The sequence below is a fragment of the Pseudorca crassidens genome, chromosome 5 (genome assembly GCF_039906515.1).
Source record: "Pseudorca crassidens isolate mPseCra1 chromosome 5, mPseCra1.hap1, whole genome shotgun sequence".
In the NCBI taxonomy this organism is placed as follows: Eukaryota; Metazoa; Chordata; class Mammalia; order Artiodactyla; family Delphinidae; genus Pseudorca; species Pseudorca crassidens.
In genome coordinates, this window is record NC_090300.1 from 115711376 (window position 1) to 115736566 (window position 25191).

General features: G+C 33.0%; 1 long non-coding RNA gene across 1 annotated transcript in view; it reads left to right on the forward strand.

The window, feature by feature from the left end:
• The window catches only part of LOC137224545 (uncharacterized), a 124024-nt gene extending 100259 nt beyond the window's left edge, over nucleotides 1-23765 (forward strand). Inside the window, exons 2-3 of the long non-coding RNA XR_010943377.1 lie at nucleotides 16354-16396; nucleotides 23665-23765. This is a non-coding gene — a long non-coding RNA (uncharacterized lncRNA). The remainder of the gene's footprint in view (nucleotides 1-16353; nucleotides 16397-23664) is intronic.
• Nucleotides 23766-25191: the final 1426 nt, after the last annotated feature.

Sequence of the window (25191 nt, forward strand, 5' to 3'; positions counted from 1 at the left end):
GAGAGTCAGAAAAGGAGACATGATGTTGTATGCAGAGGAAGGAGTTGTGCACAGTCAAAAGCCAAGGGATGTGAGCAGCTTCTGGAAGCTGGAAAAAAGAAATGAGTTCTCTCCTAAGTCTCCAGAAGCCCTACTAACACATTTTAAACTTCTCATCTCCAAAGTTTTAAGAAAATATATTTGTGTTGTACTAAGCCTTAAAGTTTGTAGTGATATCTTATAGCTACAATAGGAAACTTATGCAATTAGCCTAACATTATATCACCCTATGAGTCATCCCAGGGTCCTCTTCTTTTTCTGGCTACACATCTCCCTTAGTGATTGCCTCAGTTATCATAACTATTCATTCCATTTACATGAAGTTGAACTTTCTGCAGCTCTTATCTTTTACTGATTTTAACCTCATATACAGTATCCAACTATCCAGTTTACACCTCACCTTTAATGCCTAATACACAAGTTAAATTTAACATGACCAAAATACTCTCTTCCCCCCAGGCCTCCTTGTCTCAGAAAATGAGACAACCATTTTGTCAGTTGTGAAAGCTGAATATTTGAGAGTTATCCATGACTCTACCCTTTCCTACCATCCAATATCTAACTAAATTATCAAGTTCTATAAATTTACCTCCAAAATGTGTCCATTCTTTTTAATTTCCCTGGCATAAGCCATAATTATTTCCTACCTGAACTTCCACAGTAGCCTCCTAATTCATCTTGTTTCATTCTTGTGTCCGTACTGGTCCATTTCTTGTGTAGAATCCTAAATGACCTTTATTATTATTTAATGTTATGACAGGTTATGTCACAACCTTACTTAAAATTATCCAGTAGATTTCAATCATTCTAAAATCAAACACACCCCCTTATCCTGATATATCTGGACCTATTCTAACTCTCTTTCCTCTTGTAATACCACTCCATTCTTAAGCATCACACTGTAGACACACTGGTCTTTATGTTCCTGGAATCCACTAGATTTATTCCCACTTAGGGTCCTTGTATTACTCTTTCTCTACTGAAAGGTCTTTTTTTATTTCTTTTTCTGAAGATGTAACTTCTTTTTTCAGTCTTTCATTTCTCAGCATAAATATCCTTCTTTCATTCATATGAATATTTGTAATTCCACAGAAGTTTGCTGGCCTCCCGAGGCCCATGTTCTTTGCTGGTAACTCCCCCTCTATTTCTTTAGACAAATGTTTTCTCCATTCTTGTGGCTGAGGATACTCAAATTATGGCAACAATACTGGGTTTTTTTCCCTACAAACAAGCATTTCTTTCTCATTTTCTCTGTATTGGACACTGTTTCTCCATGTGAAATACATTCCTAAAGGTTGAACATGTGTGAGAATGGCCTTTCCTTTAGGAATAGAGTGCAAATATCTTATATTTTCTAGTCCACAGTATTGTCTCTCTCAAAGATATTCTAGTCTCTTGTTTCCCTTCTTCCACATATTGCTCACTATTTGATATTTTCTTTGTATATTAATTTAGCTCTCAATCTGACCTTCACTCACTCACAATAATGTAAGCTCCAGGAAACAACAACATTGTCTTTCCTGTTTACTGTTGTGTTCCGTGTGCCTTACACAGTGCCTAGTACATTAAATATTTGTTCAATAAATGTAAATGTCAATTTAGTTGGTAATGAGGCCTCCCATGAATCAAGTCGCATAAGAACTTTACAGCTGAGAGAGGATGATTAGGTTGTTTTGTCTGTGGGTAACTGACAAAGGATCCCTCAGTCTTTCTCAGTAACTTCTTTCTCGTTAATAATCCAGCCAAGCTTTGTAGAACTTTGTACAACCCCTAGAGAGAAGAATCTGTGTGAAGAAAATGAATAAATTATGTGTGGGGGGAGAGAGTCTACTGTGAGATATGGAAGCTAAACAATGTTAATTTAAGGTACAATTTGGTGTAAAAGTAGGACTAGGTGTTCTCCTTGGATATAAATTGAACAACTTGGCAAGGTGGGCACTTTAATGGTAAAATCTGGAGAAATCACACATGCAGTGAATGCCAGATTCATCACTAATGAGCATTTATAAGGGTAGAATGCAGCTCTACCTGAGGATCATGTTGTGAGGAAGAACAAAATACAGGTGAAAGTGAACAAGAGAGCCACACAACATGGCGCGTGGAAAGAATGCTGAGCAGTCAGCTGAAATGTGTTGTGTGGCAATGCGTTTTAAAACTCTATTTAACTCTGATTTTTGCTCTTGCTTTCAGTAGCTTTGAAAGGAGAGAATAATGGTTCTTTTTCCTTGGTGCCATCACTCTAAATTCCAAAGGATATTGTGTAGTGTAATAACTTATATTTCAAATTCTAAGATGTTTGAGTAGATGAAATAAGGTTAATTATTGATTCTCATTAATTTTCTGCCTCTGCAGTAAGCTTTTATGCTTCTCTGTGTAAATGATTGACTTGCATAATTGCGTGCATGTCTAAGTGCTGCTTTTTGAGAGATGACATCAGTGGATTTAAAGATTTTATTCTAGATTGTCTTTCAGAATTATTTCAAATACCTTTTTATATATAATTAGTTCTGCTTATGCTGAACAAAAGTGGGCCAAATTTATGCTAAGTATTATGACACTTTATTTCTCTAAAAATATATATGGCTATAAAGCATTTTTACATCTGGAATCTAGTTTTCCATCATAATTTCCTTTTTGGGGGGAGTTAATGCATTATTATAGTCGTTCAACAATCTACTCATCCACCCACCCACCCACCCACTCATTCAGCCATAATTTTTGTAGAACTCCCTTTGTAGCAGACACTGAGATTTGCCCTCGTGATACCAATTATGAATAACATATGTTCTTTTCACTGGAGAGGTCACAGGTAGTAGATATGTGTGACACACAAGTGAATAATTTGAAAACAATGTGATAATTATTATAACTATATTATGTACACAGTACTTTGCCCAGTTCACTTACTTTTTTTATGCCTATAAAGCTTTATACAAAATTAGGTGCTCTTGATGTCAGACATTAATTGGACACCCTGGAAGACTAGGGCATACTAGATAATTTAAAGGCAATAAAATACAATATTTGGTTTATGTTTATTAAAATGGGTATTAACGTTTAGGAACAAAAAAAATCAAAGAATTGTCTTGCTCCACACCCTTGTAAGTGTTCATAAGATATGCTTTACTCTCTAAGGCCATCATAATGAGAGAGAGTAAGAGAAGATTAGTCCCAATGAAGGAAAGAGGTTGAAAAAATTTGATAGTAAAATGTATATTAAAAAGGAAATGCAAGTGAATATAGATGAACTCTATCAGTAACAAGAAAATGATAGCTTCCCAGCTTAATTTACTTTGGCAAACACTTGCATGTATGCAATGGGAATATAATCTAAACACCTTATTATAATATGTATCTCTTTTCTGCAGGTTGCTTTACCATACGAATAGATACATAATGCTTGCAGGAATAATTTGTGGTTAACTGTGTTTTGTTAGCTGTTCCCAAGAAAACTGAAGGGGGAAATACATTTGCCAAAGTACTTAGAATATGACTTCTTAAAAAAAATAACTCAAATTGAGGAGACCCACATTGATCATTTACATTACTAATTTAATATCAGCACCATATGTGGTGAAAGCAAATTAAATGGTTTCTTCAGCAAAAAATAAATAATAAAATCTTTAGTCCAATTACTTTTGTCAAATGTATCATGTCACATTAGAAAGAAGTTAATAAGGTACTTATGCAAATTGAGAGATTGTATGATTATGATCCTTAGTCATATTGATAATACAGTTAAAATTATATTGTGATCTTTGTATTATTTAAGATGGAAAAGACTTGATGAAAACAATTCTACTTCATTACTCAGGAAAATGCATCCTAATAAAACAATACGAAGATAAATTTTTTATACAAAATTTTGAGATTTTGGATTTCCCAGTGCTTTGAAAATACAATTTTTTGAGGTAAATATTCATGTAAAATTCAACTACACAGAAATATTAATTCACTTGCCAGGATAGTGACAGCCTTTCAGAGTAACACTTTGCATTTCTTTCATTGTTTCCCTGCTACCAAACCCACCCCATTCTTGTCAGAGTGGTCAGACACCTATGGATCTCTACTGACTTTTACACTCATGGAGTCACTTCTCTATGGACCACATTCTCAAGCTCTGCTTTTTGACAGTCAGTTTACATGCATTGTACATGTAATAAACATTTGCCTTCAGCAATTACAGTTACATTATCAGTAACAGGAGGAAAAATGAAATACTTTAATGAGACATTTTGTCCAGTGTGTATAGTTCACTGCCTGGAAGCATTTCAGTTTTCATGTTGCATTATAAAAGCTTAGATTCTTCATACTAGAAAAATATTACATAGTAACAATAATTTAACTTTGTAAACCAACTAAATTAGTTGAAACAGAGTTTCTCAAGCTAGAGTCCACACACAGTTTGGGAACTACGATATTGATATTACTTGCAGTGGTGTATATTTTATAGGTTTTTTGTGTGTGTTTTTTTTTTTTTTTTGCGGTACACAGGCCTCTCACTGTTGTGGCCTCTCCCGTTGCAGAGCACAGGCTCCGGACGCGCAGGCTCAGCGGCCATAGCTCATGGGCCCAGCCACTCCGCGGCATGTGGGATCTTCCTGGGCGGGGGCACGAACCCGTGTCCCCTTCATCGTCAGGCGGACTCTCAACCACTGCGCCACCAGGGAAGCCCTATAGGTTTATTTGATAATGATTTGTACGTCTGACTTTACTTACTAGTTGTGTGATAGTACATATACACAATTAAACTAAACTCATTATATCTAACATTATGTCTATTTTTTGTATTATATTATAAGAATAAAATATTCTAGGTGTTCAAAGTAATCTATGAATTTCAGGTTTTGAATTAAAAAAGGCTTCAAACACTCAAAAGTTCCCTTTATATCAAAACCAGGTTCTCACTTAGTTTTTATTCTCAAAATTTAATTCCTTAGCATGTTTTAACAAGAATAAACTATCTTAAAATCATGCACACTTTAGATATTTGGTTTCAGAATCATTTTATTTTTCTCACAATTTTTAAATTAAGGTGTTATTTTTTAAACACAGTTTTGGGTTCACAGCAAAATTGAAAGGAAGGTACATATCCTCCCTGTATATATATATTCATATACCCCCTGCCTCCTCACATACATAGCCTCCTCCCTTTATCAACATCTCCCACCAGAGAGGTATATTTGTTGAATTGATGAACCTATGTTGACATGTCATAATCACCCAAAGTCCATGGTTTACATCAGGGTTCACTCTTGGTGTTGTACAGTCTATGGGTTTGGACAAATGTACTCACAATTTTTTTTGTTTTTTTTTTGTTTTGTTTTGTTTTTTGCGGTCCGCAGGCCTCTCACTGTTGTGGCCTCTCCCGTTGCAGAGCACAGGCTCCGGATGCGCAGGCTCAGCGGCCATGGCTCACGGGCCCAGCCGCTCCGCGGCATGTGGGATCTTCCCGGACCGGGGCACAAACCCGTGTCCCCTGCATCGGCAGGCAGACTCTTAACCACTGTGCCACCAGGGAAGCCCACTCACAATTTTTTGAGTCAGGAAGTCAGATAAGCCTTGGTTGGAAAGTTTGTGTCTAAGCTATGTGTCATAAACTGGAGTGCCTGGGAGTGAAAGATCCATTTCCATGATGGTATTTTCCCTCACTTATATTTAGTGCTTTGGTGGACATGATTCGAAGGTTGGACTCAACAGAGCACTTTTCCATTTCAATGCCATCTCCAAGTCTCTCCATTTTGTCTTATACATGACAGATTAGGGTTCCAAGATACCACTGAAGAAGCTTCCAGTCCTTTCAAAGTCTAGCCCCAAACTGACCCTGTGTCTCTTTTATCACACTATTGAACGTAACAGTTATATGTTATCCAAATTCAAAGAGGGGACGAAGGTCACTTTTTTCTGTGGAAAAAAAATGGCAAAGAATTTGTGACTCTCTTTATCTCAGTAGGATATATCAAGAGACTCATTTCAAGCTATAAGCTTTAGCAGAAATTCCATTGAATAAACTAAGGTGAAATGTGCATGCTATAAAATCTAAATATAGTTAAGAGAATTTATTAGGTTTTATGATTTGAGACCACTGTATTATCCAGAAAAGTTAAACTCATTTATTAGCTTTTTGCCTCTTTTATTTCAACATAAACAAGAATGTCATTGAAAAGATTTACCTCACCGGTGTTTGTTAGAGAGTGCATTCAGGTACCTGGCCACATATAAATGGTTATGAATAGTTACACAAACTAGCAATATATAGCTGGTGCATTTTGGATCATTATAAGTATATATAAATGTAAAATCATTAAAAATATCTCAGAATATGTCAAAGTCTTAGTGATTCAAAACAATTATAAAATTGTAGATTCTGAAGCTCAAAGGAAACTTAGAGGAATTTAGGCATTATCTTACAGCTAAAGAATAACAGACTAGGGGGCTTCCCTGGTGGCGCAGTGGTTGAGAGTCCGCCTGCCGATGCAGGGGACACGGGTTCGTGCCCCTGTCCGGGAAGATCCCACATGCCGCGGAGCTGCTGGGCCCGTGAGCCATGGCCACTGGGCCTGCGCATCCGGAGCGTGTGCTCTGCAACAGGAGAGGCCGCAGCGGTGGGAGGCCCACGTGCCACAAAAGAATAACAGACTAAAACTTAATCTACTCTTTTCCCAAAGATGTAGATACTAAATATAGAACATTTTGTTAATCCTCAAAGACAATGAACTGATTATTATAAAATTATTAAAGTCATTCATATATGACAATAATTAACTGAACAACATTATGAACCAGGCACTTGGATGTGTACTCTACATACATTATCTTATTTAATCCTTATGCCCTAAAAGATATACATTATTTTCTTCTTTGCTAGATGACATTTTGAAATTACTAAGATTAGTTTAAAGTTGCTGCTGGGAAATAATTTCTCTGTTTAAACAAGGGACAGTCCGGTTCTTTACCATGAAAGAAAATGTTTCATTTGTACCGGAGGGAAATGAAAAAGTGAAAACCTGACAATATTTTGCAACTATTTTTCTATTTTTTAACCTGGAAAGACTTTTTAAAAACAACAAATAACAATAACAAAAAAGGTAAAAGCCAATTAAATCATCAAGGAAATAGTGGGTAGATTTTACTGCCATGTATTGAAAATCTTATAGATGGCAGAGACCAGAAAAAATATAATTAAAAAAAATAAAAAAAACAAATCAAAACAACTTTAAGTAAACACAATAAATGTAAAGAACAGAAGAAAACACCAAATGTTGACTATACCATCCCTACCCCCAACTCTTCCCTTCCTACCACATACAAATACTAAAGCTTAGAGACTATAGTGACACTTAATAACAGGGCCTTTAGGTGATGTATTAATGTCTATACAATTAAGCAAAGCAAAAATATGTTTTGAATCCAGTTTTATTTAACGCTATATCAATTGTTCTTTGAAATTAGAGTACAATGTTTCTGTAATATGTAGCTCTCCTTCTTTATGTCTATTCCATTCTTTGAGTTATAAGTATTTATTCAATTCCAATAAATGTCTGCATTCTAGAAGTCCTACATTATTCAGTTATTTTTCTTCCCTAAAGTTTCCATTTTATTATTACTTTTTTTCACTAGTAAAGAAAGACTTGCTAAGACACAGAGGAGGTGGAAAGAGGAAGAGATAATAAGCATCATCATCATCATAAAATAGAACAGCCTTAAGTTTGCTCACCCAGCCTTGACATTTAATCTTTCCAGAGATTATTGTGAGTCTATATATGTGTGTGATGTTGTACGTACTGCTCAATAATCTCTTTTTTTTTTTTACTTAGTATATCATAGCTGTCTTTACAAGTCCTGAAGATTTGACTATTATCTATATCTATCACACACCCTTGCCTTTGTTTCTTTTGTCTCTTAATTAATTGAAAAAGTTATTTATATATGAATGCTTTATCTTGTCATGCATCATATCTCTCACAATTATTGTTATTCAGTTTGTAATTTTCATCTTTAATTTTACTTCATGGTATTTAAAATTTTATGAACAAAACTTTCAATTTTCATATAATAAAGCACATCAGCTTTTTCCTTTATGATATATGTCTTTGGTGCCATTTCCTCAGCTACTCAATGTGTTCAAATTTATTCTTACCTGTGATCACAGTCTCTATCAACCCTGGTGATTCTCAGCCTCACATCAGTTGAGCACCCAGGCATCATTGTACAATTAAACATTTTATGTTAGTTATTAAGCCATGATTTCCCAACTCCAGATATATCTTTCTCTACTCTGCTTTGTCATGCTGACACTGGAGGCTACAAATAACATTTCTTGTCAGTGGGTTTCCTATTAGGGTCTGCCAGTAGAGGGCAGGGAGTGAGACTGGAAGGCTGAAAGAGTGACAGGAAAGTTGCTTCTCCCTTGTGTCTTCTGTTCCTGCTCTCATTACCTAAAAAAAAAAAAAAAAAAAAAAAAACTTCTCTCTGCCAGCAATAGTTTGTCCCAATGTCCAGCTTCTTTCCTCTCTCACAGAGCTAGCTCCTGGCACTCCCCAGAGGCACCAGCAGCAGATCTACAGTACTGCCACTTAGAGGCCTCAGTCCCAGATCTGTGAGCCACTTCCAGAGACAGTCATGCAGCACCCCTTCTTGGAAGACTGATTTCTAACCATAGAGGGTCCCTTCTTCAATCTTCCCAGTTCAAATAACACAACCTCAACTCATTTGTTCTCCCAGACCTATGCGAAATAGATGCTTTTTGCAGTTACTAACTGTAAATTCAGTCTTCCTTTCTGGTCTTTTTCAGCTTTCCATCCCCTGCTTAACAAATTCCTATGATTATATTCTCTTAATTGAAATATCAGTTGTGGTTTCTTCCCCCCCACTGAATCCTGACCAAGGTCTGAAATAAAAGACCTTTAACTGTAAATTTCATTAATATCTATATTCACCACCACAGTGAGAACCAAACTTTTGTAACCCTGCATTGCAAGGAGTAGCAAAGTTATATGGTTAGCCATAAATTAGTCCTGAGACTCTTTTATAAAACCTCCCATAAAAATGAATTAGTCATGAAGAGGAAACATTTTTGGAGAGCTTTAACTTTTTCTGTTTAAGTTGGTTATCTGCTCTCTTAATTTCTCCTCTCTTCCTTGACAAGTGTTATTTAATTATTTCAGGAATGGCAATAGCTTTTATATTAATATTTCATCTAGAAAACTAAAACTTTTCAGTTAACTGAATCCTAATTTGTGATTTTTAAGATTTCATTATTAGGGATTACTTACAAAAATAGAATAAAGTCTATCTTATCAATTTAAAAAGTGTTCTTTTCCCCATTTTAAGATAAGGAAAGGCAATAGTCCTGTTAAATTTTAAAAGGCTTAAGTCAATCAGTTATTCTAGGGGAGCCTGGAATTTTCCTGATTATACTTACTTACACTTCATGCAAACTATAAGTTGGATTAGAAATAAATCAACTATTCTAATCAAGGTTTTTCTGTTTTATAACAAGAAAAAATTACTGAGTGTGAATTGTGAGGTTCAATAGTAATCACTTGCTAATTTTGAGGCAGTAAGCCCTGCCTTAATTGTTTAAAAAAAATTTAGTACCTGACTTGCATTTTTTTACTGTGATAGGTAATAAAGATGAAAAAATAAAGAACACTTTTTGCCACCAAGAAGTTTAAAATACAGTCAGAAGGACAAAAATAAAAATATATAAATGCATTAAAGGTGGCAATATTATAGTAACAATAGTAACTGTTACTGAGAACTGAATAAAATTGAGACAGTGGACAAGCAGTGGTGGAAGATGAAGCAAAATAACTGAAATAGGACATGTGGTGAGATAGCCACTGTGTTATTTTTCACCCATAAACATTTCCAAGGAAGGATGGCTGAGAGGTATTAGAGTTGATAAAGAAGAAAAACATGAAAACTAATTGAGGAGAGAATTGTGAGATATGAGAGATGGTGAACAGTGTTAAACTGATGGGAAAGAGTCCATTAAAATGAAAAGTGAAGTAAGACCAATGGGAACATGTTTTGAAAGTTTATTAATCCTATAACATCTCAAGTTGAGATAGTTCCTAATATATGAAAAACACCTCGTGGGAATTTTGGTATGTTTAAACCAGAAAATTTAAAATTATTGTGGTGCACAGAAATAAAATATCTAGAGAGATATGTAAATTTTTGGAAAACAATTGACCAATGAGAAGTTTTTCTTTAGTTTTTGTAACAAAATGTGAAGATAAGTAGGAACACATAGATTATGGATATAAATTGCCAATGTAGATATATTAGCTAAAAAAGTTGTTTTCTATTATGGCTAATTTTTTTTCTAGGCAATCTATGTTAACATACATATAAGCCGTTGATGTGGAAATTCAAAGAGAAAATGTTGAGCTCAAATATCCAATTATACGTCTAAATTTCTAAACTTATACTCTCTACAATTCAAAATATAGGATTTGATGAGACATAGTGAGCACATATAAACACAAATTATTTATATGTATATGCATATATATAAATATACATAGTGCATTTGTATGTAAGATATATATACACATATAAAAATTTTATATAAATATATATAGTTTGCATATACATACACACATAAAATAAACTTTAAGATAACATCAAAACAAATAGAGACAAAAAATGAATAACAGGGTAGTAAAAAGAAGCACCAGAAAATCCACGTAAATTGTTTCTGCAAATAAACATAAAACTTATTTCAGATATTCCTGACTGCCAAAGTATAAAAAAAATTCTAATTATTTAACGTAAAATGTGCAAATCAATTAAAGGACCTATAAAATATATACTTAAAAGTAGTTATCCTACTTTTGTGCAGATAATACAATTAAATTTTTATTTTTCTTTATTAAATTCTATTGTCAAACATACAGTAAGAAAATGAAAAATTAGAGTAATTTTATAGAAATGATAAAACACTATTATTACCATTTTAAGTTTTAACTCTCAATAAATTTTAAGAATATCAAATTGTATTTTGGGAATGCAGGGAAACTGGCATATTATATTCCAGGCATGTAAATTTCTGATGCCGTGAGTTGATATAGTAATAATATATGAAACTTAGAGAAATAAAGGGAAAGCATGTCACTTATACAATTTTAATGTAAAGTTTTTAGCTGAGCTTAGAGGTGTTAGTAGGTAATATAGCATTCCAAACAGATGATTGAAAAGTAAAAGTGTATACTTTACACATTAGTCACAAGGTTGACCAAATTATTATTTTTCTATACAATTAAAGTTTCAAATACTATTCAGAATGAAAATGAATATACTCTAATTACATGAAACAAAGTGTGAAATCTTAAAAGATTAGTGTTGAACAGATAGAATAACTCCCTCTGCCCCAGTACAAATCATATGTGTCCACTTATATGGAGTTCCCAAAACAAACAATACTAAATCCTACTATTCAGAAATAGAAATACGGTTGCCAATTAAGAAAACAACAAACAATTATATTCATAAAGCCAGGAAAGTGGCTACTTTAGGGTGGGGAGAAGGGATTGTCATTGGCAAGAATATTGAGTCCACTGGGGTCTTGGGAATGTGCTATTTCCAACAAATGCAATAGATAATAGCAATGTTATAATTATTTTTAATCAATGTTTGCATTATCTTTTGTATATTATGAGATATTAATAATGAAAACATTAATTTTTAATTGTATTCTCTGCACAAAAGTGGAACATAAGTATTTCAAAGCAGAGCGAAGGCTCTTCTACGTAAGTCTTTTAAGATCCACTCAAGTTTTGGAACGTATACTCACCTGAAACTTCAAACATCTCCTTTAGAAGGTATAGAGGAGAGTATATCTACTGTGCTTCAAACTGGCATCTCATGCAAATCCTTAGGTAGAACTGCTAAAACTAATTTCAATATGGTATTAATGTAATTAAAATTTTTGTACAAAAGCCAATGTATGCATTTAAAATTTACAGTTAACAATGATTATTAAATAAAATGCTTCAGAGTATCAGCAAAAGCAGTGGTACATTTCAGCAGTTCCGTTATTGTTTCTTTACTTGATACTTTTCGAATAACAGCAACAAAAAATCAATTTAAACCAACCATAGAATTCAACAGTAAGACCAGATCAAAATAGATGAGTTTTTCCTGATCTTCTCTTTCACCCAAAAATGTTGAAAAATGATAACGAAGTTTGTCTAAATTCTGCAGCTGTGTCCTTGGGCATAGACCTATATACTTTTTGTCATTTAATAGTGAAAATTCTCTTAAGAATTCATGTGACCCACTTAATCTATCGAGATGTTACAGGAAAAGTTTCTGAGAAAGCAATTAAAGCTTTGACTTTATATATCGACGCAATGTATTCTCTGGTCCATAAGCGGTTACAATCTAAGAAGCCACTATAATAATCATAATCATAATAAAGGCCAAACAATACTGTGAAGGGTTTAAAATGTTCTAATAGACTTCTCCATCAGGTGAAGCTGAGCATAGCAAAAGTCAATTATGAAAGAGCTGCAGCTAGAACTGCCTATTTCTCACAAAGTTATTGGAGACTCAGCCACGCAGTTTATTGATGAAAGTCAGCATAGTGATTTGAATGAATACAGATTATTTGCAGCTCTTCACTTTGTGTATGTGAGTGTGTGTACGCACATACTCACATACTATATTTCAGGGCTTCAGATAAACATTCATATTGAATTGATTTTTTATTTCCTAACGCCTAAAATTTTGTCCCAACTATAACATTTATTTATATGAAAAAGAAATAGTGATTGATTTAATTTCTTTTGTGAAATTTGATTGCTGTTTTTGCCAAGTTGCACTAGATAAAGGAAATCTTTATTATTTATTTATCCTTAAATCAGATCTAGTTTATTTTTGATAACATTGAAATACCAATATTTTCTTCAGAAAATTCCTGTTTTTCCAATATTTTAAAATCCCTAGTTTCTATTCTTATTTTATTAGAGGAAAAATAAATCATTTAATAACAAGTTCATAGCTCTTAAGATGTCATTATTTTAATCACTTGACTTTTAAATTCACTTATACTTACTGTTATTATATGTTTCACATTTTATTTGATAGTTTATGTTGTTTAATAAAAGTATTATATAGATGCTTCTAGTTACTTTCATTCAGCATTTTAAAGAAAAAAAAAGAATTTGCACTTCCTTCCATCCATTTAAACTTTATATTACTCTTTTATATGTCCTCATTTGAAAATATTGAAATTACCAGTAGGTCTTGCCTTTGTTATTTAACATATTGCTAATCACACTTAAAGTTGTCAATGAGCATTAGTAATTGTTATTTGGAGGACTTTCTCATAAATTACTACTGAAATTAATATTCTTCAAATTCTATTGCAATATATAAATCCTATTTATGTGCTCATAAATAAGATTGTACTGGTTCTGCATCATTGTATTTACGTTCATGCATTTTTGTTAGTGCTTAGTATTAAAATAGTATTCAAGAAAATATGTTAATAAATAGATCACATTCTAAGTATGATATTTCCTAATATCTGATAAAATAAGCCATCAGTGGATAGCAGGGGAAATGCAATGATAAAGAAATACCCTTATTTTTCTTATTCTAGAATATTCCAATATTATAAAAAAATATTAACACGACCATTTATTTTTTATATTTAAGTATTTTATATTTAAATATTTAAACACTGTATTTTATAAATATTGTTTTGGGGAACAATATCACATAACGGTAGGTCATTCTCTCAGTGGTAGGGATCTGACTTCTACTCAGGTTTAACCTTTCTTGGAATTTGACCTTGGGGAAGTGACCCAAACTTACTGAGCTCAATGTTTTCTCCTCAGAGATGTATTTCCTGAACAACCATTCAGATAAACACCCTCAATCTTATTCTAGTTTATTACTACTCTTTCACCTTGCTTTATTTTTCTTCTTAATAGTTATCACTATCAAACACTTTAGTATATACTTGTAACTGTGTTTATTGTCTCTCTCTGCCACTAGAGTGTAAGTTCCATGAGGACACAGACCTTTTCTGTATCCCAGGACCAATCACACTGGCCAAAGCACAGAAATCACTCATTATTATTTAGTAAAGGAATGAATGAATGCATGAATTAATAAATATGCTATAAAGGGGTTTTGAGAAATAATTTTTCCCTGTTCTTAACTAGAAAATACACCTGCAACAAATCCACAATGGTTGATAATTTCTTATTTGTAGAACTTGAAGAAAATGCCTCCAGAGATAACACATTACTTTTGAATGGTATTGTTACACATTTTAGCTAATATGACCTTCTCACACAGGCTGTGGGCTGGAAAGTAATTACAGTATGCTTTTTACTTTGTAGAAACTGATGCTCAGAAAGGTACAATAGATGTGTGTGTATGTGTATAGATAGATAGATATAGACATAAGGATATAGATATTCAGGAAGACTTGGGCCCAGAAGGGAGTACTAGGACTCTTCAATCCTAGCATACATCCCTCTCTCCTTAAGCTATCTTTTAAACAATATTTTAGTTTTCTTTCTACATCACTTAATTTGTGAAAATAGAAACATTAGATAAATTTTGCCAGGCAGCAGCTGATCATGCAGGAGGGGCATTATCTTTTTTTTTTTTTTTTTTTTTTTTTGGCGGTACACGGGCCTCTCGCTGTTGTGGCCTCTCCCGTTGTGGAGCCCAGGCTCCAGACCTGCAGGCTCAGCGGCCATGGCTCACGGGCCCAGCCACTCAACGGCATGTGGGTTCTTCCCGGACCAGGGCACAAACCCATGTCCCCTGTATCAGCAGGCAGACTTTCAACCACTGCGCCACGAGGGAAGCCTGGAGGGGCATTATCTTAATTACACCACTCCTCTGACTAATGGAGACCAGTAGTGGCTAGAGTCATATGAGCAGTTGGTTATAACATTTTCCCAGGCCCTCTGTGTACAAATGAGAGTGGTGATGCCAGAACCAGGCAATCAGAGTTCTGCAAGTAATAACACTTTGGGTTGATCTTGTGGGTAGAGTTATTTGCGGAATATGCAAATTAAAAAGTCCTTAATTAGCATTCTCATTCTCAAATTCTTCCTCTCTGTCTAACCCTTCAGCATCATTGTTCCCTCTTGTATATTCACATGCAATTCTTTCACTATATGTATTTGTTTTTCAAAAAGAACTCCTGGAAGAAAATAATATTTAGTGTTCTTAATCATGGAAGGTTTTTTTTGGTTTTGTTTTTGTTTTTGTTTTATTGCAGGGAATGAATGACGCCAACAGGGCAAACACTCAAAGGCAACTGCTTTCAAACAGCATGCCACAGAATGTAGGGTGAATGCATTTGATAATGAAAGATTTTGTAATTTACAAATCATCTTTTAAATAGATAATCTCTAGGAGGTTTTCTATTATTGCTCCTCTTCACCCCATCTCCTAGTTTTATTACTTTAACAATTAACCTTATTTTGTTGAATTTAAAGGAAAGAAAAGCAGTCTGCCAGTTTCTCCTGCTTCTGTTATTATGGGAAGGGGAGGTCAGATTTTGAAATATTTGACTCCTGCACAACAAGAATAGAGATTTGTCCTGGCTAGGTTCTTAAAGGTACTTTCCAGAAACCTAAAAATTATGATAAAACTATAACTTTATTAGAATAAATTTATGACCAATATTAGTCAAGTTAAATAGAGAGAAAAATAGGAATGGACGATATTGTAAAAGAGAGATTATAAGCAGTAATATTGAACCTGCAGTCAATTAAATATATTGAATATAATCTCATAATAATTAGAATCATAACTATTAAAGGAGTTATTTAAAATTTTGATTTACATTTCATTTCGAAGTTCAAATTAATTTTTACTGCAAAGACTAGCATATCGTACTCTTCTATATCAGCTATAGCATGAAATTTCATTTCTGCAGTAAGCCAAGAAAACATTTTTTCAAGCCATGAAAGAGGCATTTAGCAAAGAGCACTGACTGAAAGAAACAAATAAATTAAGCTGTTTTAGAAGTGAAATTGCTTGCAAGTGAAATTATTTGTAAATTCTTTGCAAAATTTATACCATTTCTCCTTGCAGTTTTAATCACTAAATATAATCAGGCAAATATTTAATATCAGTAGCTTTCAGAGATGTAACAACCTATTAATAAATGCCATCTTTCATCCAAAATAAACTTCTATATCCCTCTGTAACTTCTGCTTAACGTGTATCCATTCCCTCTTCACAGTTTTTTCTGTTATTATCAAGTGTTTTTAATCAGTCACAATCAGAATCTGATGCATTCCCCCCCCCTTTTTTTTTCTCTTTTAGTACAACTAATTCAGCCTTACTCCATGGATCCTCATGTCAAAAGGTACTTTGTCATAAATTTTGTTGCTAAAGCAATGTGATACTTTGTAAAGTTAATAATAACTGTGTTCTGATTTTTAAGCAACATACTTTTCTTACACTGCATCATCTGTAGATTACTCTTCAGAAGGTAATAGTTTAATGTGACACTTTGACACAGATTTGAGGAACTTATTTTAAGCTATTCTTGGTTGCTTCTCTATATTAAAATAATTATATTCCTCCTTATTCAAATCTGTCATTGTACATCACAAATATTCTCTCTCTCTTATAACTTTGTTCAATGAAAATAGCTTCCATAAAAGTCTTTATTTTCTATGTTTGGAGGATTTTAGCATATTTTTGCAAGTTTATTTTAGGATTTGTGGCTTAAAATAAAAAATTGAATTTCAAGCAATGTTGAGTATAATCTTATATAAAAAGAAGTCACATACTATCCTATGCAAAGATAGTCTATACTCTGCAAGGATATATGCAAGCTACAGCCTTGATTTTCTAGGTATTGTTTTACTTGGAAATATTCTCAGCGTACCATCTCTCCCTCAAAGTCAACCACACTAAGGAAATTTATTACCAAACTCTAGTATCAGGCTTCATTCTGTCTTCATTTTGTCATAATGAATATGCTAGTCAACATTCTTAATCATCTCATTTGAATTGTAGAGAAAAGAAACACCAGCAGCAAACATTTCTTAGTTCTCATACTTTATTTGACAAATCTGTGACAGTGTATAAGAAAGTTTGAATCCCTATTCAAGAGGATTACCTATAGAATCTGCAACTGAATGTTGCTGGCATTGGAAAAATAGGTTAGGAACAAACAGGAACTAGTGAGCATGGATATATCATAAACCTGTTATCGAATGTCACTAAGGAAACCCAGATTTATACATGAATGACATATATTGTCAATAGCATTGTTCGCCATAGAATAGGTTCCTTTAGAGGTTTGTTTTTCAAACTCTTCCTAACTAAAAACTATGACATTAAAGCTTATATCCAACGATCTTACCAGAGTGTCTCAAATAAGGCATAGGTGACAAATATTTGCTGTATGCAAGTTGTTGATTGCATCAAAAAATACATTCAAAACATTGCCTCCTTTTTCTTTTTTCTCTGTGTAATAGTATTTGGTTTTATTTATTTATAGATTAATTATTTTCTATACTTTTGTTTAGATTTCTAGTTGATTCTGTTGGTTTAAATTCATTTGCAGATTCTTGGGGGAATCTTACTTTGCATCTCTATGTTATTCATAAGTAAAATTTAATTTATTATCATCATTTAAGATTATACTTAAAATATTTTATATTGAGCCATTTTACTTATAATTTGAAGTCAAAATGGTTTTACTTATACAAAGAAAAACAGGAACAGTGACTGAAAATTGCTGATCTTATTGTAAAATTTTCTGTAAACACTAACACATATCAATGATGAATGACATTCTAAAGAGTTAATTTCTATTAAAGGTAGTAAGTTTTCTCTGATGCTAGTCAGCTAGGTAGTGTTTTATTATTCAAAGACTTACCAAACATCTGCCTCATTTATACCACTATGAAAGGCCTGATTAGTATAAGTAGAGTAACCCTAATATCTTATAAATTAACAATTTTAAATTTCCATAATGATATATTAAAATAAAACCTGAAATAGATTTGTTAGGTACCTACAGATACAGATGTAGAATTATAATGATATAAATTATTGCACTTCATAATATGAGAGATGCTAACATTTCTTTACATAAGTGTTAAATTATAGATTTTGACAATTAAACCTTATGTATGTTACTTGGAATGAATAAGTTACACATTAATTCTATTTGAGTCTATAAGTGGGGAGAAATTGCACTCATGAAAAGAATATAAGTAGTGCAGCAAGATACATTATAATTGATAATGTTATGCTTTTCTCTAGTTAAGATGTTTTATTTATAAATATATATGTATATAAATAAACTCCATGTAGTTTCAAACTTGAAAAACTGAATTAAATTTATGTATTCACGTTAAATTAATAATGAATACATTTCAATATACTACGCACAGTGTGTATTTTTTGGTCAAAATTTGTTCCATATACTACCAACATCAAAAACACTTTACCTCTTCTTCAAAAGGCAAATTCCTAGAAAATTTCTCAGAAATAATGAACAAAATCTATATATAAGCGTCCAGGTATGTACATTTCAGTAGCTTCCTAGATTAATTTTCCTTGTATGTTAAAGTTTGAAACTTGCTGCCCTAGGTTATTCCTGTGCTCTTTATATTCTTTCAATTTTGCACATATGTGTACTAGCATAGAAATAGTTGGGTTTGATTTGCATAAAAGCAATTTAAATTATGATTGCATTCATTAATCAAAAATAATTAGAACAGTTGGTATGTATTAGGTGTCTAACTGAACTCAGTGCTCTACATACATTATTTTAAATGCCCATACAAACTTTAAAAGATTGAGGGGTTAATACACAAAGCCCAGAAATATGTGGTGACCCCCAAGTCAAAGCCAGATACACTAATGAATGTGGTGAGTATTTACCAAATCCATAAAATAGAACAAAATTTTCACATCCTCTCTTCCCATATCACACTATAGCTTTCTCTCAATTTCAATCTTTTTCAGAGTTTTGATCATGCCAGATTTTCAATATAACCCTCACAGCTTCTCCTCTCAATTATAACTTTTAATTTTACTACATAAAACACTAGCACATCAGTTTGGATCTATATGTGTTTATTGTTAGATACATATTTATTTATAGAAAGAAAATTTGAAATAAAAATATCTTCATCGCTTAAGGCAGATTTTATTTTATTTTTTTAGATTCAGATTGTTTTTTACTTACTTAGACAGAAAAAAAAAAAAAAAAAGGATCCACCAAAGATTACAGCTCCCTAAAATCATTACATGCACAGGGTAACACCAAAACAAAGGGGCCTGATGACCGCAACAAATGATAGGACACTCTGTTACTGAAAAACCCATGGACATGCTGCAGCTAAGCAGTTTTATAGCCTGTAGCTAGCACTACCTTAAGGGAATGAGGCAGAAAGCCTCATACCTCATGAGAACCTGCAGGGAGAGAAAAGTGCCCTCCCAGAGGAGATAGAGAGGCAAGTGGGAAATGACCCTATAGGAGCTCCTCACAAGCCTCCCATGCTCTCATTTTTCAGGAGCAACACAGGCATTCTAAGGCAGATTTTATTTTAAAACCACATGGTGGATAAACTAAAATTCAAGAGATACTATTAGAAAATAGAAGAAAATGTGACAAAGTATTGGGAAAAAAAGGGAAAAGGGCATCTGAAAATATATCTTATGAAGGAGATAGTTCAATTTCTCATCCTGTTATACATTTGAAAGTGGAGGATGGATTTTAAAAGAACCTTAATTATTGAAATTATTGATATATTCTACAACAATAATGGACAGAATAAGGTGTATGGTCACCTCTATAGAAGAATCATTACTATTTTAAAGAATACAAATTCTACCAGTGTAAAATTTTACACTGTTTGGTATCTGAATTGAGTTTCAAATGATCATAACCAATGCTGAAACAATATTCATTTTATGAACAAAACTAGAGATATGGATAAAATTATATTATTGGATAATTTTAGTTTTTCATGAACCAGCAGTTTCTAGAACCATGACCGATAGCCCAAACTACTGCTGATTTCTTCCTTTGTTACTGGCTCATTTTATGTTTGACATATTCAGAAAATATGTTTTGTAACACAGGAATGAAACCATTATGCTGTTACTCTGAACATAATAACAAACTAAAATTTTTGAACACCAGTAATTTTCAAATTCTCTTAGTATAACACAATATCTCATACCTCAAATATTTAATCTGAAATTTAACTGTGCATGTAAGAAAACCTACATGTACATGTTATTCTCAAAAAAATTGATTTGCCGTTTTTGAAATTCATAGGTCTGCAGGTAGTATTATAAATGCTAATTACAAAAATAATTTCTTAAGTAGGCTGTAAAATTATTCAGCTGAGGTAAACTAGGCAAAAAATAAATTCTATGGAGAATTAAAATTGAAGTAACTTAAAACTATAAAATATACAAATTTATAAAAATGTAAATATTCACTTAGCATGCTATGGACACTTCCCTGGCAGTCTAGTGGTTAAGATTCCATGCTCCCAATGCAGGCTGCCTGGGTTCGATCCTTGGTCTGAGAACTAATAACTACGGTCCCACATGCTGCAAAAGTCCTGCACGGCATGGCCAAAATAAAAAAAAAATTTAAAAAGTGGACCAGTTAGCATGCTGTGACATATAGGAATGGTACAAGCAGCGACCCTTATTATGTGCTTTGTTGTTAAGTCTCTCCAGAAATAAGATACATTTTAACTAATATAAATAAATAAATAAATTATATTTTTTGTGGAAGCATCAACAGGGATGTCATTCTGTAAATCTTCTTCCTTTTTGTATGAGAGTTAATAAGTCAGAACTATGCTCTGAGCTGGAATATGTTTTTTAATATAGTAGTCATATGCATAATGAAACAGACATAGTATACCAACATGACCTGAATACTTACATCTTTAACATTAATTTTACATCTACCTAAACAATAAAAAAAATTACATTTTGGATACTTTAAAAGATAATGAAGAACACTGTCTATTTCTCTTGGTTCAAAATGGCCTGAAATTTCCAGGAGGGAGGAAGAAGAGACAGAAGCAATGGATTTGGTGTTTATATTAGTTTGAAACATTTACCTAACTGGTAGCTCTACAAGAGTATCTCTATCAAGTTTCTCTCTCTAGGCCCTGCAAGAAGGAGTATATTAATCAGGGTTCTCTACAGAAACCGAACCAATAGGAGATATAGATAGATAGATAGAGAGAGAGAGAGAGAGAGAGAGAGAGAGATTGATTTCTGAAGGGAAAGGATATGAAAATAGACAGATTGGTTGAATGTGGTTTGAATACCAGTTAGAATTCCACATTTTCACATTTACCCCGTGCAGCCTGCTCCCTTAACCACACTGGCCAGATAGGAAAAATATCTTCTCTGATTTAGCTTAAGCAGGCAGCCTTCCTATGTGGTGAGAGAACAGGGGAGGGCGGGCGTCATGTAAGAGCAATTGATTAAAAGTCAAAATGCAGTTGTGACCCTCTTTCAACTTTCATGTCCCACTCTGGATCTCCAGAACTCTGACAGCTAAGCTTGCACCCCCCAGGCCGGGGCATATCCTCATACTCTCTTAACTTATTGCTAAACTTTATTGATAAAGGCACAGAAATACACTAAATAGTAAGCCATAACAAGAGAGGACTTTTGGAGTGGGGATATTTTAACAGTGTGGAATAAGTTATTTCAGATAATATTTTGAACTACAGAGCAGGTAATTTTGAAGGGAGTTATTTTCTTCTGTGCATTGATTTATCCATTTATTAACTTAAAAAGCACTTATCTCTCACCTATTACTGCAGATGTAATTATCCCTGCCTTTAAACTTGGAACCTAATAATTATAATGTACTGCAATGAAGAATCAAATAGAATTTTGTGTTAAATGCAGTTGGAACACAGATCTTCTCCTAGATAGTCACGCACTGAATGTCTGGAATTTAACTGGTGAATACAGACTCTACCTTCAAGCCAGATAGGAGGAGAAGATAATGTTGAATAAATGAGAATAATTAAAGGAGATGAAAGGTGGGTTGGCTTCTTCAGCAAATGCAGATAAAATTTGACATTTCGTGACCACAGAATACAAGTCTTTTCAGATTTATTATCACATGGACAATCTCATTTATTATTAGTAAGAACCAACTTTTGTTAAGGATAGAGCCACAGTTGCATTAGGGAAACAAAAGTGTAAATCCAAAGAAGTAATTAGAAATTTAGTTCAGATAAATAGCTTGGAATGAGAAGTGGGATAGCCTAGAGAGCACCTGAATCTGAGTCTGAGTGCTGAGCTGTAGCTAGACATGAGGGACGCGTGGAGGTGTCTCAATTCATCCTAAAACACATTAGAACAAGGACGAGAACAAGAAATCTTCACTGGAAAAGTGGGAGTTTGCAACATATTACCTAGCTAGTAGTGCTGCACTCAAATGTCCACTTATTGTGTGTAGCCCACACAGTTCCCCATGGTATCAAATAGAATTCTATGAAGTTCTATGTATCTTTTTAAAAATATAGTCACAGAGATAAAATGAAAAACAATGGTTAGCAGGGATTCATGATCTGAATGTTAATGGAAAAAATAGACTGGTTTCTCCCCCCATTGAGTAAATTTTCTTTGTCATTCTCTTTTCTTTCAAAATACTCTTTATTTTTCATTTAAAATACTTTGTTATTTGTTAGTTTATTGCTGTCTTCTTTTATAACAGAATTTGAACTCCACTTAAGTAGGGAATTTCTGTTTTATTTGCATCTCTATAGGCGGTATGTGGAACAAGATCCAAATAAATATGTATTGGAAGAGATGAATAAATATTTATTGAGCAAACTGAGGGAATAAATACATTAATTTCAGCATTATTATTTAACATTGGTTTTCACCTCTCAAGGGCTAGTTCTATATCAACAGGGAGGGTTGTTATTGTGTTTTGTTTCGTATTGTTTAACCAGAGCATGGCAGAGACCCAGAAACATTGTAATGTTTTCATTATGTAATGAATAAGTGTTTGAAGACCTAATGTGTCTGAACATTTTTGTTAGGACCTGAAAAAGGTTATGTATTCATGGAAGATTGAGTTTCTGGGTTCAAACAGTAATACCCCAGAGACTTGGGGACAAATTGTGACATAATAGAGAGGAAGTGATTTTCACTTCTCAATATCCCAGTCTTAGAACATTGTAGTTATATAGTATCAGATAAGAAAAGTTGTAACTGTTAGAACCTGGAGGATATTGGAATTACCTATAAATAAAATTAGAGCTAAGATTCTAAAGCAGGCAGCCTGACTCTTGACCCAAGCTATAACAACATCACTATATTGCTATGGATGTCAAAGTTGTATATAAAATTTACCATAGCTCTCCAAATGTGTGATCTATAGTTGGCTTTCTAAGGACAGCTATTTAATTTCAGGACAATGAGAATGTAGTTGAGGGTGGAGGGAGTGAGTGAGGAGATAAGGCCAGAGCACTAGGATGCCATGCTGAGACAGTTTGTATTGACAGTTATTCAAAAGTCCTTTGTTTTGTTTCTGCATTTACGGTATATAACAGCTAAGCAGAGATCCTCTGCTTCCCAATGACACTGCCTCTCTCTCTTATCTAGATTACACCATTTTGCATTTTGAGTGATAAGGATGCATAGGTAGTCATCTTGACCACCAGACACTAATACAAGACTGTTGAAGGTCAGAAGACTGGTCAAAGGTAAGACCTGAGAGGGAAAACTAATGTAGTTACTTAAATGTCAATCATATTTAGAAATAATAGTGCATGTATGAGATTCTTGAATAGACATATTAAGCAAAATTTATTATTCCTTTCCTATATGAAAACTAATGCACTTTAAGCCATTATATATCGACTTTTGAAAAAAGTGAAAATATATGAAAGAACAGCAATTGGAATAGTGTTCTACTTCTAGCTCCTACTTCCATAGAAAGTAATAATTATATGCATGAGCTGTTACATTAAGACAATATTTCCTTAAAGGATACTTACTTTGTTTTAATGAAATAATTCATTAGAAAGGTAAAATATAATTCTCCTTTTTTTCTGTTTTTTTCATGATTAATGTTCAAGGAACAGAGTATTAATAAGAACCAATAAAAAGGTGTATAACAAATTTAAAAAGCCACTTATTTCAGAGTCCATAATTCTTATATGAATTATTCACTGCATCAAAGCAGGTTAGTGGGTCTAATGTACCTAAAGATACATCAAAATAAATGGGCAGTGGTACTGAGGACATCTTTCTTTGTACATATAAAAAGGAAGAGAGTTGGGTATGGTCATGTTTGAAACATAGTTTTTCTTAATTTGGAGAAAAATGTCTTAGAAAAACCTCAAAAATAAATAAATTATCAAAGATATCATCTGTTATTTTTAATTATTAGAAAGTACATCAAATTATTTTTTATCAATAGTGGGAAGAGAATATTTCTTTATAATTTGTACATAAATGTAACAGTGGAAGAAGATTCATATCATTTAATTCTGTGGACTAATACTATGCTAATATATTATCTCTTATTTTTAATTTCTGATTTTTTTTTAAATTGAAGTATACTTTATTTAAATATTGTGTTAGTTTCAGGTGTACAGCATAGTGAGTGTTTTTGCAGATTATACTTCATTATAGGTTATTACAAGATAATGGGTATAATTCTGCCAGAAAGTTATATTAAAAAATAACTTCTTCATCTCTCTCTCTCTCTCTCTCTCTCTCTCTCTCTCTCTCTATATATATATATATATATATATATATATGTATATATATATGCGCCTGTGTGTTGGGATATCAAAATAAATGTGGTTTGGACTATTTTGGGTTTGACAGACTCATGAGACATTGAGGTAGTCATCTATGATGAATTTGGGGAATACTTGACTGGGATTTGTGCAAGTGTTCATTTAAGTTGATATCTATCTATCTATACATGTAAACATACACACAGATATCTATTTATCTATATATCTTTAGTGAGTTTTGACATGGATTGGAGGTAATTTAGGGGAGAAAAAAATAAAAATTTTGGAATGACCCTTATTAAAAAATATATTCTGATCTTTTACATATAATGGCTGGTGACATTTAAGTAGTATAAATAAACTATATGATAGTAATAACTGC